General features: G+C 51.2%; 1 pseudogene; it reads left to right on the top strand.

The window, feature by feature from the left end:
• Positions 1-9,163: 9,163 nt before the first annotated feature.
• On the top strand, positions 9,164-11,552 carry LOC144164184 (uncharacterized; annotated as a pseudogene).
• Positions 11,553-16,066: the final 4,514 nt, after the last annotated feature.

Raw genomic sequence — 16,066 nt, 5'->3', positions numbered from 1 at the left:
CACCATCATGCGGAATGACCTCTTCACCCCTACGACCCCCTGGCGGACCCGAACGGCAACCCCGTGGACGAGCCTGTGTTACACTACCGAAGTACGAGACCGCGCTGCCTCATGATGTCCAGATCCCGCTCCCCCCAAACCCTCCTCAGACTGAAGAACCAGGAACCCCCCCAAGATTGTCGCCCCTGTTGGACCGCCCCCGCGCACCGGAAGCCATTCCGCCCCATCAGGGAGCCGAACGCCCATGCGGCGGCTGCCCTAGCGAGAAAGACCATGACCCCGACCATCAGAAGCATTGACAAACAACCCTTCCGGGCCTACATCTTTTGTTAAATTCTTCTATTGGTCGCTACAGAGATAACTGCCTCAACGTCTCCGGGGAAAAAAGCTTGAGGAACATCCAAGGACTTCTCCATCTGCTGACAGCACCAAGTACTTTCCCAGGCAACTGACAAAGCCCCCGACCTCTCCTCCCCACGCTCCCCAAGACTTGCCAAGCAAGATGCCCACACCCTCGTACTCTTTGGTAAGATTGGGGCCGAGTGGCCGACGCAAAGCAAAGGGGAAAGGAAGCGAGCCGGAGCTCCCCCTCCTCAGGAAAAGACACCCCGTGAACAGAGATCGCCACCAGCCTGACTAAGACAGCGAGCTCTCTGACGGAACAGCGGGGTGCATAGCAAGACTGATCAGTAGAGTACTATGTTTCAAGCCCGAGGCAAGTAGTATCCAAGAGCGAGACTTGCGTTCCAGCTTGGTGGCGACATCATCGTGGCCCCGCCTCACCTCGCAATCATCACTAGAATCCACATCGCCCTATCGACAATGCCTCTTCGCCCTGAACTGAACGCTTGGTGGTGACTATTCCTTGTGTTTTCCTCAGGTTCGGCATTTCTTAGGGCTATGTAGGTGTTGTTTAGTTTTGACCTGTAATTGGCTACCGTGTGCGTGTTCGTTCGAGAACAGATATTTTGTTATGTTCCTTGCAAACGCCCTCGTCTGGTTATTGGCACTGAGGCCAGTCCCAGTCGCCACTGAATAACCCAAAACCTGCAGGGTTTTCCCTCGCAGAGGGGTGCCCCACTCGGGAGTTGCTGGGCCTTCATTGACGGGACGGCACGCCGTATTTGCCGACCGACAGTGGACCAACATCCTTGGGCCACAAACGCTGTCATGTGGTGAAATACCAGGCAGTCATGTGCGCCAACAGCATCATCTGCCAGCTAGACAGCCAAGTAAGATAACTGCGACTATTACTTGCCTCAACTTTTTCACGCAATGTTCGTACGTGTGGAAGGGGCATGCAGCGTGTTGTGGAGACGTAATATTGAACAGATCACCTGCTTATAGTGCTGTGCTGGCAAAACAAAAGTCAAGTGGAAATCAAAAATATTCCCGGTGGTCTGGCAGCAGCATCCAGTTGCATAAAATATAAACATCCCACATGAAGGGGGAGTGACCGCTCAAGGAACAACATAAAGAGTGTGACGGGCTGGTCTGATCCGTTCTCTTCGCGAAAGAAGATTCTGGACAGTGGTACCGCTTCTGCTCATGGTCGGCGCTCCCAGGATAACCCTCAAATCACGCTCAACTGTCGATCCGCATGATGGCTTAGCACTGGCAGATCGAAAAAACGGCTCCGGTACGGTATCGTCTACCGTCTGGACGGCACCGCGTATGGGCAGAACACTACCATAAACTGGAGCGACTTGGCAGGATGTAACCGAGACGTACTGTGTCCCGTCGTCTCATGTGAGAGACGAGAAACCCCAATTTTTATCATCATAACTGTAAAAATAAACTCTCTCGTTTTAAACCCAGTGTGCCCCCTTAATTGTAAATTATTTGCTCAAAGCGTACAAAAAGTTGGCGTCGTCGTTATCGGTACAGAGAAGTCTTCTTAAAGAGCCAAACACAATTATACACCTCTTCCCTTCCCTCATAAAAGTCAGGAGCATGATGGAAATCAGGCTGCCCTGACAAGGCTTCCACTTCACGTCAGCGTGTCATCCGCACTTTGCATCCCCGAGTCGCAACGAAGTCGAGTAGGGTTCGTGCTTAGCTGGTCCCTTCTAAAGAAATGGTTTGGCATTGCTAAGCTTAGCAACATAGTGACTCAACATGTTTATTGCCCTCCCCCGTGTACTTTTACTTTTTTTTTTTTTTTTTTTTTTTTGCACAGGAAGATTTATGGGCCTCCGTGAAGATGGCGACCAAGTCCTGGCTGACAGGGTTTTCCCGCCGCTTGAAGAGTTCCTCGAGCAGAACTGCCAACTCATTACACCCAGTTTCACCAAAAACCGAGTGCAACTGTCTGGTCAGGAAGTGACGACATCAAGGAGAATATCCTCGTCGCGCACCATTGCTGAAAGGGCCATTGGGCACTCGAAGAAGGGGCGGATTATGACTGACACTGTACATACCACAGTGGTCGACGTGTACGATGAAGTCATCGCTGCTGTGGCTGGGTTGGCCAACAGACAAGGTGAGTAAATCGTTAATGAAGATCTGCACGCAAGAGTTAATGTGGGAGGCAGTGCAAATATAAATGGTTCCACTACAGCTGCCTTGGAATCAAGCCCGCTCCAAAACAGGAGACATGGTTCGGCTCCGAATGTGCCAGCAGCTGAAAATTTTCTACAGCAAACGTCCACAGTAAAAAAGGACAACCTGTTGCTTTCTCCAAGAGATGTTTAAACGAACTTTTGAGAACCTTCTATGGCTATGGACATATTGACAGTGGCTTATGCACGCAACACTGACTTCGTCCTTGATTTTGCAATTGTGCACCAGTTTTGCATTTGGCTTCTTTTCCGCAAATAAGTACACTACAGTACGAACTTCCTTGCATGAAAATAAAATGTTTCAGTCTCTGTTTAGTCTTTTTTTCCAAGCCCACTTATAACAATTATCAATTATAACAATGCGATTTCCTTGGATATTGTTATAAGTGGACTAGACTGTACTACCACACGGTGCTGCCACTGAGTGTTTTTTGCCAACATTGCTTTGCACACATTGGCAGCAGTTTCGTTTCGTGAACATATTCCTTCCATAATAAATCACGTTGAAGGGCGACCGCACTTGTTCCAAATAGAAGTATAAGAGAAAGCCCGCATTCCACACAGAGCATCATACCAGACACGGCCAAAAAATCTAGCAACCACACTGCTATTTTGCTCAGCTTCTACAATGCAGCAGAGCTACAGGGTCCGGAAGGAGATGTGCTTGCTGCACACGAAGGATAGGGTGAGGCGGGAGTAATGCTCTTTCCAGCAGCCAAAGACCTATCTTTATACTGTTCACAGTGCGGCGATCATTGGTCCTCTCCAGGGAGATGTTTGGTGCCCGGATGCTTAGATCGCGGGCGAGCGTGCCTACCCAAACGTTGCCGAACATCTCCGCGTGGCCAGGTGTCCAAATGATACCGCAGTGACGACAACACTGAGTCTAGCCCCATTTCAGTTTAACCATGTCTGAATAGTAACCTTGTATTCGGCACAACTATAAACGATATGGCATCAAAGGGAGAGATCGAGGCCACAGGGAAAAGGTGTCTAGTGTTCAATCCAAACAACAAGGCTAAACCTGTGCCTAACTGCCTGTAAGGTTTGACCACAGAGCTGGTTGTACTGCTTGCACCCGTCCACGATGCCAACACAGAAACGTCTTCACCCGTAAAAGGGGCTGCTGACAATTAAAACTCCCGGACATGAGGTGCCCGCAAAAACTAGTGGGGCCGCGTCCGATCAAGTTCGAGTGGGTCTGGCCTGTCACAAAATACGAGACTGCCTTTCAGTCATAGGTAGCGGACCACCCGCAGGTACATTCTCAGAGCACCTTCTTCTGCTTAATATTTCCCCCTTTCTCACTGAGGGTATAGACGTTCGGCCCGGTGAGAGGAAGAGGGTGTTTTGCTGCCAACCTTGCTGTAGGTCACGGGAAGGACCCTGGCATACATTTTCTAAGCTCTAAAGTGGGCTGGTCCGGACAGAGGCTGTCCGTTAGCGGCTGTGCGTGGTTAGCGAGCGGATCGAAGCGCTACCGTACTAGGCTGGCGATCGATCGGCACTGATTTAAAGGCAAAGGAGCCTCGCGCCGTATAAAACTCTTCGTCGGTTAGTAGGGCGGTGCTGCAGCTTCCAGATCCCGGAAATTTTGGGGACATGAACACGCAGTACACCTCCATAGGAGAAGCACAGCAGTGGGAGGCAGCTGTTGGCAGACCCCACCTCTGCTGACATCTGGCTTAACCGCCTCGCTCACTTTGCGCCGAGGTACTTCCTCGCTGAATTTGACACTGGCCAAGAGGCGGCAGGCGCCCGGCCAGGCCCCCGTGCCTCTCATTCGGCGACCGGACACTTGGAGGCGCATCCCCGGAGTGGAGCAACACAAAGTGCAGCAGCAGTACCCAAGTGTGTCCACCACTTGGATGCCATGGACTGACAGTGTGCGGCACAAAGTGGTGGCCCTGCTGTTCCAGGACCATGACACGTTTTGGAGCAAGACGCGATCGACGCTAGTGGTACTACCTGCCCTGTTTCTTAGCCTCGGCCGAGATTTGCGGACAGATAATACTGTGGGCTTGACTCTTGCGGGTGTATTTAATTTTGCATCCTACAAATTGGCTTTTACTACAAAAAAGTATGTTTGGGTTATAACCCCCGTTCATTTATTTTTGATTGGCTGCAAACCTGCCATAGCGTTGCTCGGGCGGGTGTTGTTCCCCAGGTTATTCTTTTTATTTTTGGGAGATTCGGGCAAAGATACGCGAGCTGGCAAGAGACGTCGGCAGTTTGGCAACCTACGTCACGACTCACGTTCTCAGTCGCTTCACCTGTTCCCTGCTGATACAAGACGCGCCGTGGCTTGTTGACCCCAATGAAGCATTCGAATTGGGGGCAACTGCCTGGATAGCCGCATGCGTTTTTAATCACGTGTCGAAGTTCACCGCTCTCAGGGGGTTCTGCAGCGCATTCCCTCAGCTGGAAAGACTGGCCCTCGCCTCGCCGGACTCAACCTGGGTCCGAGACCTCACGGATGATGGAGACGTCGAGGCCAACCCAGGGCCTGTTTCGGCACCCAAGACCATTGAAGAGGTGCGACAAGCCAAGCCCAGACAGGAGTGGATTCTCAAGAGCTCGTCTGCGAGCTGGTCGTTTGTGGAATCTGCTCGTGTCTATTTGGAGAAGAACAATACAGTGACAGACCGGCAGAACTTCGGATGCAACGACACCCTCGACTTCTCCTACAGTTACTTCCCTGCCGGCTCCAACGACCGCTACATCTACCGCGCGTGCCCGTACACTACCGAGTACTACCAGACGCAGCTGCAGACAAGGACCATGGCACCCGACGCCCAGCTGGTCGCCTCGCTCATCACTTTGTGTGCTGAGACTGGCAACGATCACTTTCGCATTCCATCGGATGGCGAGGTGAACTACGTCGTCGAGTACGCGGGCAGCCGCCCGATTCGAGTCGCGGCTTGTGGTAACCGTGGACTGTTTGTGCGCACACAAACTGAGGAGTTTTTCTGGTCCCCGATGGCATCGGCGGGTACGACCCGCACCCTCATCTTCAACCGGAAGCATCTGGAGACGTCAACTGGTACTGTCGCCGTGATGACGCCCTTCTGTGCCATCGTTGACGGAGAGGGCAACATCCTCGGATGGGCCATCAACGGGGTACGGAAACCGCTGGAGTACTTCAAGGCCAAGGAAGGCGTGGTACCCAAGAAGATGACGGGGAAGGGGCTCATGAAGGACTCTGAGCTCAAGTCAGTCATGGTAGGCTACCACACGCCTCTGGCGGGCAATGGATGCCGTGCTTCGTTGGAGTACCGAACCTGGGGGCCCCCGGTCATAGGGGTCGCGCCCGTCGGCAACATCGGCATGACTGTGCGCATGACAGAGTATGTCAAGGCCTTGGTGGCCGCAGCTCTCCCGGGGCCCGAGAAGGCAATCGGCTCCCGTCCTGATGTTCTCATGTCCGGATATCTTCAGTCGTACGTCCTGCAGGTAGCTTTGAGCCCGGCCCCCCCTCGCACTACCATGGCCCTGGCGCTGCTGAAACTGGCCTCGACTCACAGATGGGGGTGCTTTGCTAGCCAGTCCCCTGAACGCACAGTGGTCATGAGCGGACAGGCCCAGGTCCATGAGCCAAACACCACGATGGAGCCAGGCTTCAGGTTTCGCCGACTCCTGAACGCATCGGGCCTGGCTCTCGAGGATTGTGGCGGCACTGCGCGCCCGGTCTTCCCGTTCCATGCCGGCCGCCAACGGGGCACGATCACCTTCTACGCAGACCCCCAAATACCCGTGGCTAACAATGAAGAACCACTGATCATCCCGTGGGCGGTCTGGTCCACTCAAGAGATGGCCATTGTGGCCGCGTACGTGATGATGTTCGCACCCTGGCCGTGCGGCAACTTGTCACTCGGGATCACCACCCGCAGCATGGAGGAGGGGTACCCCAGTGTGCAGTGCTTCTCTTGGTACGGCACAACGTTGGCACTGCCGGGTGAACTGAACATCGCAGTTGTCGTGCCATGCCCCACCGCCGCCAACTTGGCCGCCCCGAAGTGGACATTGCTGTTCTATCCCACCTTCGGCCTGACAGCAGTGCACCACTACCTGCCCTACGCCCCCCTGCCTGTGGTGTTCCAGGACAACCTGAATCGGAGAAGAATCTATCTGTCAGATTTCTGCGTCTCCTGGATTAGTGGGATCAGACCATCTCATGTCGAAACACTCCTCGGCATCCTCGAGAAAAATGGACTGATCGACCTGACTGAGCGCTGGGCGGTGGACGCTCTGACGCTCTTCTCCAATCATGCAGGAGTGATGGCTACAGGGCCCGTCTGCCCCGGCGAGGTTGCAACTGAGCCTGTCAACCAGCCGACGACCCTCCGAGACACGCGCGACGATCCGGTGCCGATCATCATGAGGTGCTGGCGAGACGTCGGGGACCGCATGGCACACGTGCCTCCAGGAACCAACTGGACAGACTGGCGGCCATGCGCGGACTGGACTCTCCCCCAGCCAGACATCCGCACCGTGAGTTCGATCGCTCTGGGAGTTTACGAGTTCACCGACCGTACCATCAAGATGTACGCCCACTCCTTGCTGGCCATGCCCTACGTTGCGGCTGCGATCCATGTCGCCGCTGAGAGGAGCTTCGTCTGATGGAAAGAAGCGCACGCCGCCGTTGGGGGCAGCTTCGAAGTGTACCAACAGGCGTTGGACGCCAGCGCGATCAGTGCAGCGGAGAAAGAACGATATATATATTTTTAGGAGGGGGGGAAGTTGGAAAAAGATTTGGAAGATTTGTGCTGGTCCAGTTGTCCTGTATACATCCTGTACAGTATAATAGGCTGCCCCGACCGCCACTGCTCGCAGCGCGGTTGGCGTGCATGTTTTTTCCGCTTGCTGTGGCCGACGGACATACGTTTTTCAAACGCCGAATACGTGTTTCTCACGCGTCCCTGCGAGTGCAAGGATGGCTAGCGCAAGCAATCTGCCTTCTGCGGCGTGCGAGACATTTCGTAGTTGTTACAATGAAGGTGTTAACGGACATCGGTTTCCGCGACGCACTTCCGTTCACCAAGACGCAGCTAGACCGGCACTTCGGCGATGAGGCCGCCGGATTCTGGGACTGACAACTGTCTCGCGGCTGGAACTTTAAAGTTGAGCACTTCATCAGGAATGTGGTGTGGCGGGAGGCCGAAGCTGGCATCTACTTCCAGAGCACGTGCGTCCCCCCGTCCATGAAGTAGGCGCACTACAAGCAGCCCGCTGCAAATGCCCTTGCAGGGCAAGTATTCCTAACTGTATCCTGCTGAAATGTTGCCTGACGGTGTTATGGATTTAATCCCTCAAATGGGTAAGATTCACCTTGTTTGCGTAGAAATAACAGATCTCATATCTGTCTAGGCCAGTGTTTACAGCTACACGCAAACTGAAAACTGTTCTGTTGTCCAATTAAAACAGGAATGCGCCGACGAAGCTCTACGTTTCATTTCTTGTCACTGCCCGTGCAGCTCTATTAAGTACCTACCCTTACACTGACACTCACTACCATATTGCAGTCTGCCCATTACTTTTAAACTAGCAGCATAAATGTTTCTGTTGGCAAAAATTGAATAACAGTATTTAAAATCTGTATTTTTTTTTAAACTTGCAATCCAACGGTTCTCTATACAGCAATGGTTTTCCCACGCCACACCCGTGCCTCAGAATTTTGAACACCAACCACTCCTTGCTCGATAACCATCAGCATTCCGACATTAATGTGGAGTCTCATTCAGTGCTGCCAAAAGAGAATCTGCTTTGTCTTGTCGACAAACACCCGTCCTGGCCGGGGATCCTTTATTTCCCCTCGACATCGTGCCCTACACTACTTTTCACTGTTGGTTCAAAATGTACTGCGTTACTATCTCGCGCCGAGAGATTACGTGTTAGCCATGGCCGTGACGTTTTCTGTGAGCAGCAGTCCACGTTGTGGAACATTCCAAACCCATACCCACGAATAACCAGCCACTGTGTCAAGAATGTGAAATCTGCATGCTTCCTGCTTAAGGAGGTCTAGCACATCTCATCGGCACCAACAGTCCTTGTCCAGTCCCTCCTACACTTGTTGACTGCACTTACTGCTTGTTAACTCGGTGCATTTTATGCAGGACGCAACCGGCCCAACCCAATGCCACTGCAGGAGGAGACCTCCTCCTGGAAGCTGAAGGCTGGACAGCCAAGGCTGGAGAAGCGAAAGAGGGACCACTAACTGCCCCTTGCCAACCGCTGGCCCTCGGGATCTTGCTGGCCTGGCGGACCAACCTCGACACCAACAACCCGGGCGTCCTGTGGCGACACTCTTGATCATGCGGCTGTGGCCGGCCAAGAAAACGCTGGTCCGTTCACCCCCCTGTTGTCCCGGATAGGGTTGAGCTCACTTCCGCGGAAAACAGGGGACTCTTTCGAGCCCACGTCGCTAAACCAGTGCCCCTGTGTGTGTCGAAGCGAGGGAGGCAGTGTGCCTGGCGACAGTTTCCGACGTCGATAACAGTGTGCGGTTGGAGGAAAGGAGGGACCGCATCCCTTCTTAAGCGTGCCGTGCAGTGCAGGAAGCCCAACGTCCGGCTAAAAAAATTTCCCAGTACTACAGCTACAGCGTCTCCTCAAACGAGGATCCGCGTAGCTTTGGGAAAGAAACGGAGCCCGTTGCAATTCGACGCTACGTAGAGACCAGGAGTCTACGACGTAGACATCACTGTAGAGCCCCCAGGCTTACATATCCACGACAAGTACGCTTTCCTGGCTGCCTCACCTGATGGCACTGTCCGAGAGCCAAGTGGCACAGGGCTCCTCGAGGGGAAACGCCCTTCCACTCACAAGGGAGAGACACCCGAGGTCGCTTGCACTGATAGGAAGTTCTGCTGTGAGCTTGTAGGAAACAATAAAGAAATGCCACCCCTAGTACTACCAGGTGCAGGGACTACCTGCAGTTACAGGCCTGCTATGGTGCGACTTCGTAGTCCACACTGCTCACGGAGGGCCAGGTCGTGACACCTCCGTTGGAAGAATCAGTTTTGACAAGAAGTTTTGGGAGGAGGAGATATTACCCGCATTACTCTACTGCCTACTTTTACGAGTGTGCGGTAGCCCCCCCCGAGGTCCTGACACGGTGAGTGGAGCGCCTTGGAAAGCTTCACGCTGCAGGTACAGGGCATGTGCCGTTTCGGTACACCGAAACGGCTATTTTAAAACGCGGGCAGTCGACAATTCTTCAGAGCTGGTCATTCAGCGGATTACGCAAAAGCAGGTATATGGTGGCTAGAAGGGGGAAGTGTGACGGGCGCCGCATTTGCGCCTCGAGGGAGGAGTGCGCGAGTTGCAATGAAAATTTTTGCGCCGCTAGGGGCGCTGCAGTCGACAGAGAAGTGCCGACGCTCGCCTCTCCGAGCACTGCGTGCGGCGTCGGTACGCGTTCTCTTGCTTCGTTGTGATCTGTAAGTCACCTAGTTCGCCGAACGAGATCGTTCGCTGGAGGATGTAACCACACAACGCCGTCGTCCAGGTCAAGTATGCGCTTTGTACCCGGCTGCAAAAGCGGGTACAGGTCATGCGTAGACAAGCTGTCAGTGTTTAGAGCTCCGAAGGATGCCTCAAGAAGGGAGCAATGGGCCCGAAATATCAAACGGGCTGACGAGGAGCTGACACACAACTGTGTGGTTTGCGAGCATCATTTCGACGAAAGATTTGTCGAGAAGACATACCGACACATCCTCAACGGTGAAGCGGTTGAAGCACTGAGGGATCGTCGGCCGCAGTTGAGAGAGGACGCAGTATCCCCAACAGTATTCCCCGGCGCGCCGGAGTACATCACTACAAAAGCACCCATCAAAAGGAAAGAAAGAAAATTGTGTGAGCAGCGTGGCCGTCCTACAAAAAAGCAAAAGGTGAACGACAGTGCCACGGAAGGCGAACTGCCACAAGACGCCACACCCGACGCAAAGAAGCAGCAAGGTGCCGGCCATCTTGGAGCAGAGGTACTGAAGGCCGTGACAGCAGAACATGTTTGCGGGAATCTCCTCCTGCCTAGTTCATCCTTGAATAAGCTGACATTTGCTACCGAACAAGATGCGGTTTACTTTGGCCTATGCGAGCTTGACGGTGAACAGGCCGACCAGATGCTGTTGCCCAAGTTGGCGAAATTCAAGACAGCATCCAACCAACCGAAATCGTTATGCCACTGTGTGTTCTTGAGGGGCCTCCTCTACTCACAGCGCACTGCTTCGCCGCCGGAGGAAGCGCAGACAGTGCTTGACAGCACAAACTCGCTTGTGCTGTGTGGAGGTCGTGGCACGAAGCCAGGCAACGAAGAACGATATGTTTCGTATGCTGGCAGAGCTACTATTCCGTGAAATGCGCATACGGACGCGAATCCAAAGAGCCGTGCATTCACTGTAAATACCTCCGGAAATTGCGGCAAAATCAGCTGCCCCGAAAGAGACGGAACCGGGGAGCTTCATCAAAGCGTCTGAAAAGGCGCGCAAACACACGGCGTAGCTTGCGCACTGCGCGCAAAAAAAGCTGCTAAATGCAGAGCGAGAACTTGCAGGGATGCGGCAAGAAAATGAAGCAATTGCCGACGAGGTCCTGAACGAGTGCATTAAATGCTTGCTTTTAATTAAAGCAACAGCTGGTCGTAAGGACATGTTTTAAGGCCGCAAGAGCAAGTCAACATCTGGGATGTTGTATGAAAAAGAGTGGATCCTTGAATGCGTGCTCCTGCGAATGAGAAGCCCTAAACTATGTGAGCATCTCCGCAAGCGAAAAATTCTCATTCTACCGAGTCGCACTTGATTACAGCGCTATATCCGGTTTAAGAGTGGCTTTGGCTTTAATGAGAACGTTTTTTTTTTCAAGGCACCGACTGTGAAAACAGAGGAAATGAACAGAATCTGTCCACATGGTGGAATCATCTTCGATGAATTGAAGTTGTCTGAGCATTTCAGTGTCAACGCAGAGGGTGAGTTAGCACTTTGCAAGTCCTGTTGAATTAATACGATTTTATTGCATCAGAGCCTCTTTATTTCTCATATTTTAGGGAAGTTATAGCAGCTTTCTTGATGTACGATGAATGCTTGTTTTCGCTGCAATGGTGACCCTTTCGGTTTTGATTTAATTTCAGGAGCAGTTGAAGGCTTCGTTGACTCAAGAAAATTCACTCACAACGAAAACTCAACAACCCCAGCAGATCATGGGACGGTAATGATGTTTCAACCATTTCAAGGTAAATGCACAAGTGAACATTGTTATTTCAAACTCCAAGGGAATGACAAGTTTGCTCGAGTAAATTGGAGTGCTAACTATAATAAAGGTACCGTTATCAGACATTAATACCCACATAAGTAGTCCTTCTATACATAGCTAAGGGCATGACATCTGTGACTTGTGATTCCTAGCGACGGGCAACACCACATTTTTTTTTTAAGTTTTTACCGCATGTTATCACCAGCAGTAGGCTTTGTTTTATTGTTATTTTGAAAGTGATGTGACAATGCCATGTCTGTGACAAAGCCACTCGCGGCCTGTTACAAAATACGCGACCGCCTTCCAGGCAGCTACGTTCTCCGAGCACCTCGATTAATGGAACACGATTAATAGAACGGTATGGGCTATGGCACTGCGTCATAATTACCTTCGAATGTGCAATGCAAAAGAACAGCATCACTTCAATTGTTGCGCCCCTGGAAACATTGACAGGGAGGATGTAGACGGACAAACTGTGCCAGGAAAGTGGAGGGGAGAAGGGTACAGTACTGCAGGAGTTGCATGAGGATGGCGGCGTTCTTCCGTTTTATGAAAGCCTTAATTAAGCAGCAAACTAGGAGCAAGAGAGAGAGAGAGAGATAACGTGGCGGAGGGGCATGAGAGAAAATTGGCCATTAGTCATACGTACCCCGACTACGGTGAGTGTTTTGTTATGTCAGCATGCGTGAAAGCCTTGTGCGGCACATTTTTTTGGGGGGAGAGAGAGAGAGAGAGAGAGAGAGAGAGAGAGAGAGAGAGAGAGAGAGAGAGAGAGAGAGAGAGAGAGAGAGAGAGAGAGAGAGAGAGAGAGAGAGAGAGAGAGAGAGAGAGAGAGAGAGAGAGAGAGAGAGAGAGAGAGAGAGAGAGAGAGAGAGAACTAGCCATTATTCATACGTAACCCGCCTGCTATGACAATGAGTATGACCCACAAGATTCTGAGGAGACAGCAGATTCAAGCTTTAGAGAAGCAGTCCCAGCTCTAGACCTTTTGCGCAGGTACGTCACTCCTGACAGCGCCGCCGACAGCAATGAGACGTTTCAGGCTATTGATAAACGTGCGGAATTTGGCAGCGATCGCAAAAGGCAGCAATCCTCCATTCTTGATTTTTTTTTAGGCTTGAAAGCCAAAGTTGCAGAAATAAATCGCCAAGAGTCAGAGCTACAATCTGTTCATTTAGTTTTGGAGCTTTCCTCGCTTTTTCGTTTTCCCGGTTGTATTTTCCCGGTCTGGTGTATCCTACCCGATATAACGCCACTGCAATGTACGTCTTTTTCTTCTTTTTCCAGGAAACTGCGGTGGCCGTAGTCCTGTGTGCCTTCAGCAGCAGACGTACTTTTTAATTTATGACCTATCCAATCATGAAGCAGTGCAATGCGTAATGACATTGTTCTTAATTACGTGTCATATTATAATTGTACGTATTTGTTTATATTTAAATCTTCATATTTTAATTGTGTCGTAGCCGTTGCTGTTTCCACTGCAGAAGCATTAATCCGTTCATTTATTTTTGGAGCTTTCCTCGCTTTTTCGTTTTCCCGGTTGTATTTTCCCGGTCTGGTGTTTGAAAACGTGTGAACGGGGTTGTACTGTATTGAGGCCCCTCTGACCTATCCAGTGAAGAGAATTGCTTACCAGCACTTGTGCGTGGTTACATTGCAAGTGAAAAAGAGGCGGTACCGTGTCTTATAATCCACAGTGTAATGTCAAGTGCTACAGCCCCTTCAGTATTTAGCTTGTGGCCAAGCAGGAAGTATTGTAGCACCGCTGTACTTGCAGCTGCCTTCTGGCATTTCCTGAACCTGAAGGGGGTTGGAGATGAAGATTCCAAAGCAACACAAGCTCCTGGCATGATGCTTTTCACAAAAGTGGCTCAAAGGTAGACGATTGACCGCCGAATGCTTCGCGATGGGCGTTGATCTGTGCACGTACCGTATTCGAGTAGGTTGCTTTGTTCGCCCCGGCGGTTGCTCCACGCGTAATGATTGTCCGGTGTGGCTTCAAGCCGGAAGTCTTACTCGACATCCGAGTACTGGGGCAAGGTTCTCGCTGGTCCTGTTTTGTCTGGCCCACTTGCTTGTCTGCGCTGGTGACGTGGAAACAAACCCCGGGCCGGAGAAATTAGACCAGGTGTTGACACTTGTTAGGGAACTGATAACATCAAACGACAAACTTCAGGAGGAGGTATCTGGCAAACTGAAAGACCTCCAGCTCAATGCGACGGATGTCAAGAGACTCCTCTTTGAGCTCGAGCAATCCGATTCTGTCAGGGACCTCCGTGTAGACGTCAGTAGGGTCAGCTCCCTTCTAAAGGAATCATGCGATCAGCTCGGGAACGTTGACTCAAAGCAAACTCAGCGATCGAGCCTTGTTGTTGACGGCCTAGACAACTGCATACGGCGCAATAACCTTTATTTTAAGGGCCTTTCTGAGACCAGTCGGGAAAAGTGGGCCGAAACTGAAGAAACGGTTACCAAGTTTGTTGGCGAAAACTTGGACATGCACGTCGGTGAGATCGAGCGGGCACGCAGAGTAGGTGAATGGGAAGCGGGAACTGTCCGTTCTGTAGTTGTCAAATTTCTCAACTTTAAATAGAAACATAACATCCTAAAGAATGCATGGAAGCTGAAAGACGTATTTGCACCACGTGTATGGATCGAGGAGGACTTTTCGCCAAGAATGCAATTAATCAGAAAACAGCTCAGAGACTTTGCCCACGCAACGAAGCAACCAGGTGAAAAATACAAGGTGCTTTCTGATAAGCTTGTCCTGAATGGCCGACTTTACCACCTCGACTCGGTAACTAATATTGTCGTGCCCTTGCCGAGGCGCGGAATCCCTGCTACGGAACAGTGACACTTTTGCAGGAGTCAAGCGCCACGGCTGCTAAAGAAAAGGGACTGAAAAATCGTTAGTCTTCAAAGCTGTCAATCCTCCCCCTCCTGGCAAATTTTCGCAGCCTATTTAATAAACAGGACCTCCTATGCTCGTTCACTGAATCATGTTTGGCAGATATTGTGCTTGGAAATGAAACGCGGCTTTCCTCTGATGTTAGTGATTGCGAGTCGTCATTGGCTAAACACTTTTCTGTATTTGGGAAAGATAAAACAGTGTCTCGCGGTGGTGGCGTTATTGTGGCCGTTAAAAAGAATTTGCAAGCCCATTTAGTCGATACAATTCCATGTACAGAGATCCGTATCTGCCTCTGTAAGTTGTGCTGTCGGGATCTGCTACCGTCCGCCAGATTCTTCCCCCCAATTTATTGAGCAAAGTCATCCTGGTAACTGATGAAAACGAGGAACTGCAGATTTTGTTCATTCAAACTGCACACATGCGCCAAGCGTTTCGTTCGTTTCCCGAAGTGCTGCTGCTGGACGCTACTTATCGCACCAACAAGCTCCGTATGCCCCTTTTAGTCTTTGTAATCCAAAATGGAACTGGCAGTAGTCAAGTTGCGGCATATGCTTTTGTGGCATGCGGGGGCAGCTACATGTTGCGTCACGGCTGTTGGACATGTTTGATGACGAAAACCCGGAGAGTGCACACACTAAGGTGGTAATCGTCGACAAAGATTTCACGGAAATTTCTGCAATCGAGGCAGCATTTTCAAGTTCACCGGCAATCCAGCTCTGTCAGTTTCATGTGACGAAAGCCTTTAGGACTGCTGCTAGCAATTTTTCCAAATCTGCCAGGGAGCGTGACCCCCTTATTGCATGCTTTGCCGGTTTGGTGCACGCTCCCACCAGCAAACAGTTTCAGCAATGCAAGCAAGAGTTTGAAAGAGTTGCTAATCCAGAGGCACTCGATTACTATAAAAAAAAGAACTGGGAGAACACAACGGAGATATGGGCCCGACACATTTGTGACCAACACTTCACTGGTGGCAACAACACTACAAATCGCGTGGAGTCGCACAATGGGAAGATAGAGAATGTCCCGACATCAACCAGCAAACTGCATGAAGCTTTGCACAGCAGTTTGAGCCTCGCCGACTCGAAGCCCGAAGGAACGCACAAAACCACGCTGCTCAAAACGTGTACAGTCGAACCCCGCTACAACGAACGCCGCTTCAACGAAATATTTCCAATTCCCCGTCAGCCAGCCATAGAAGTCCATGCAACAAAGTCCTCGCCACAACGAACCATTTGTCAGGCTTGGTTTCGCTTCAACGAAATTTTCAATGATTTGGGCTGGGTTTGAACAATTATTTTACAATAAAATAAGCATAGCGCCAGCTTTATGTAACTTTTTATACATTCAG

The sequence above is a fragment of the Haemaphysalis longicornis genome, unplaced genomic scaffold (assembly GCF_048455015.1).
Source record: "Haemaphysalis longicornis isolate Haplotype H1 unplaced genomic scaffold, Haemaphysalis longicornis Haplotype H1 scaffold_13, whole genome shotgun sequence".
NCBI lineage: Eukaryota > Metazoa > Arthropoda > Arachnida > Ixodida > Ixodidae > Haemaphysalis > Haemaphysalis longicornis.
Note: the sequence above shows the minus strand (reverse complement) of the source record. Positions and strands in the feature narration are given on the sequence as shown.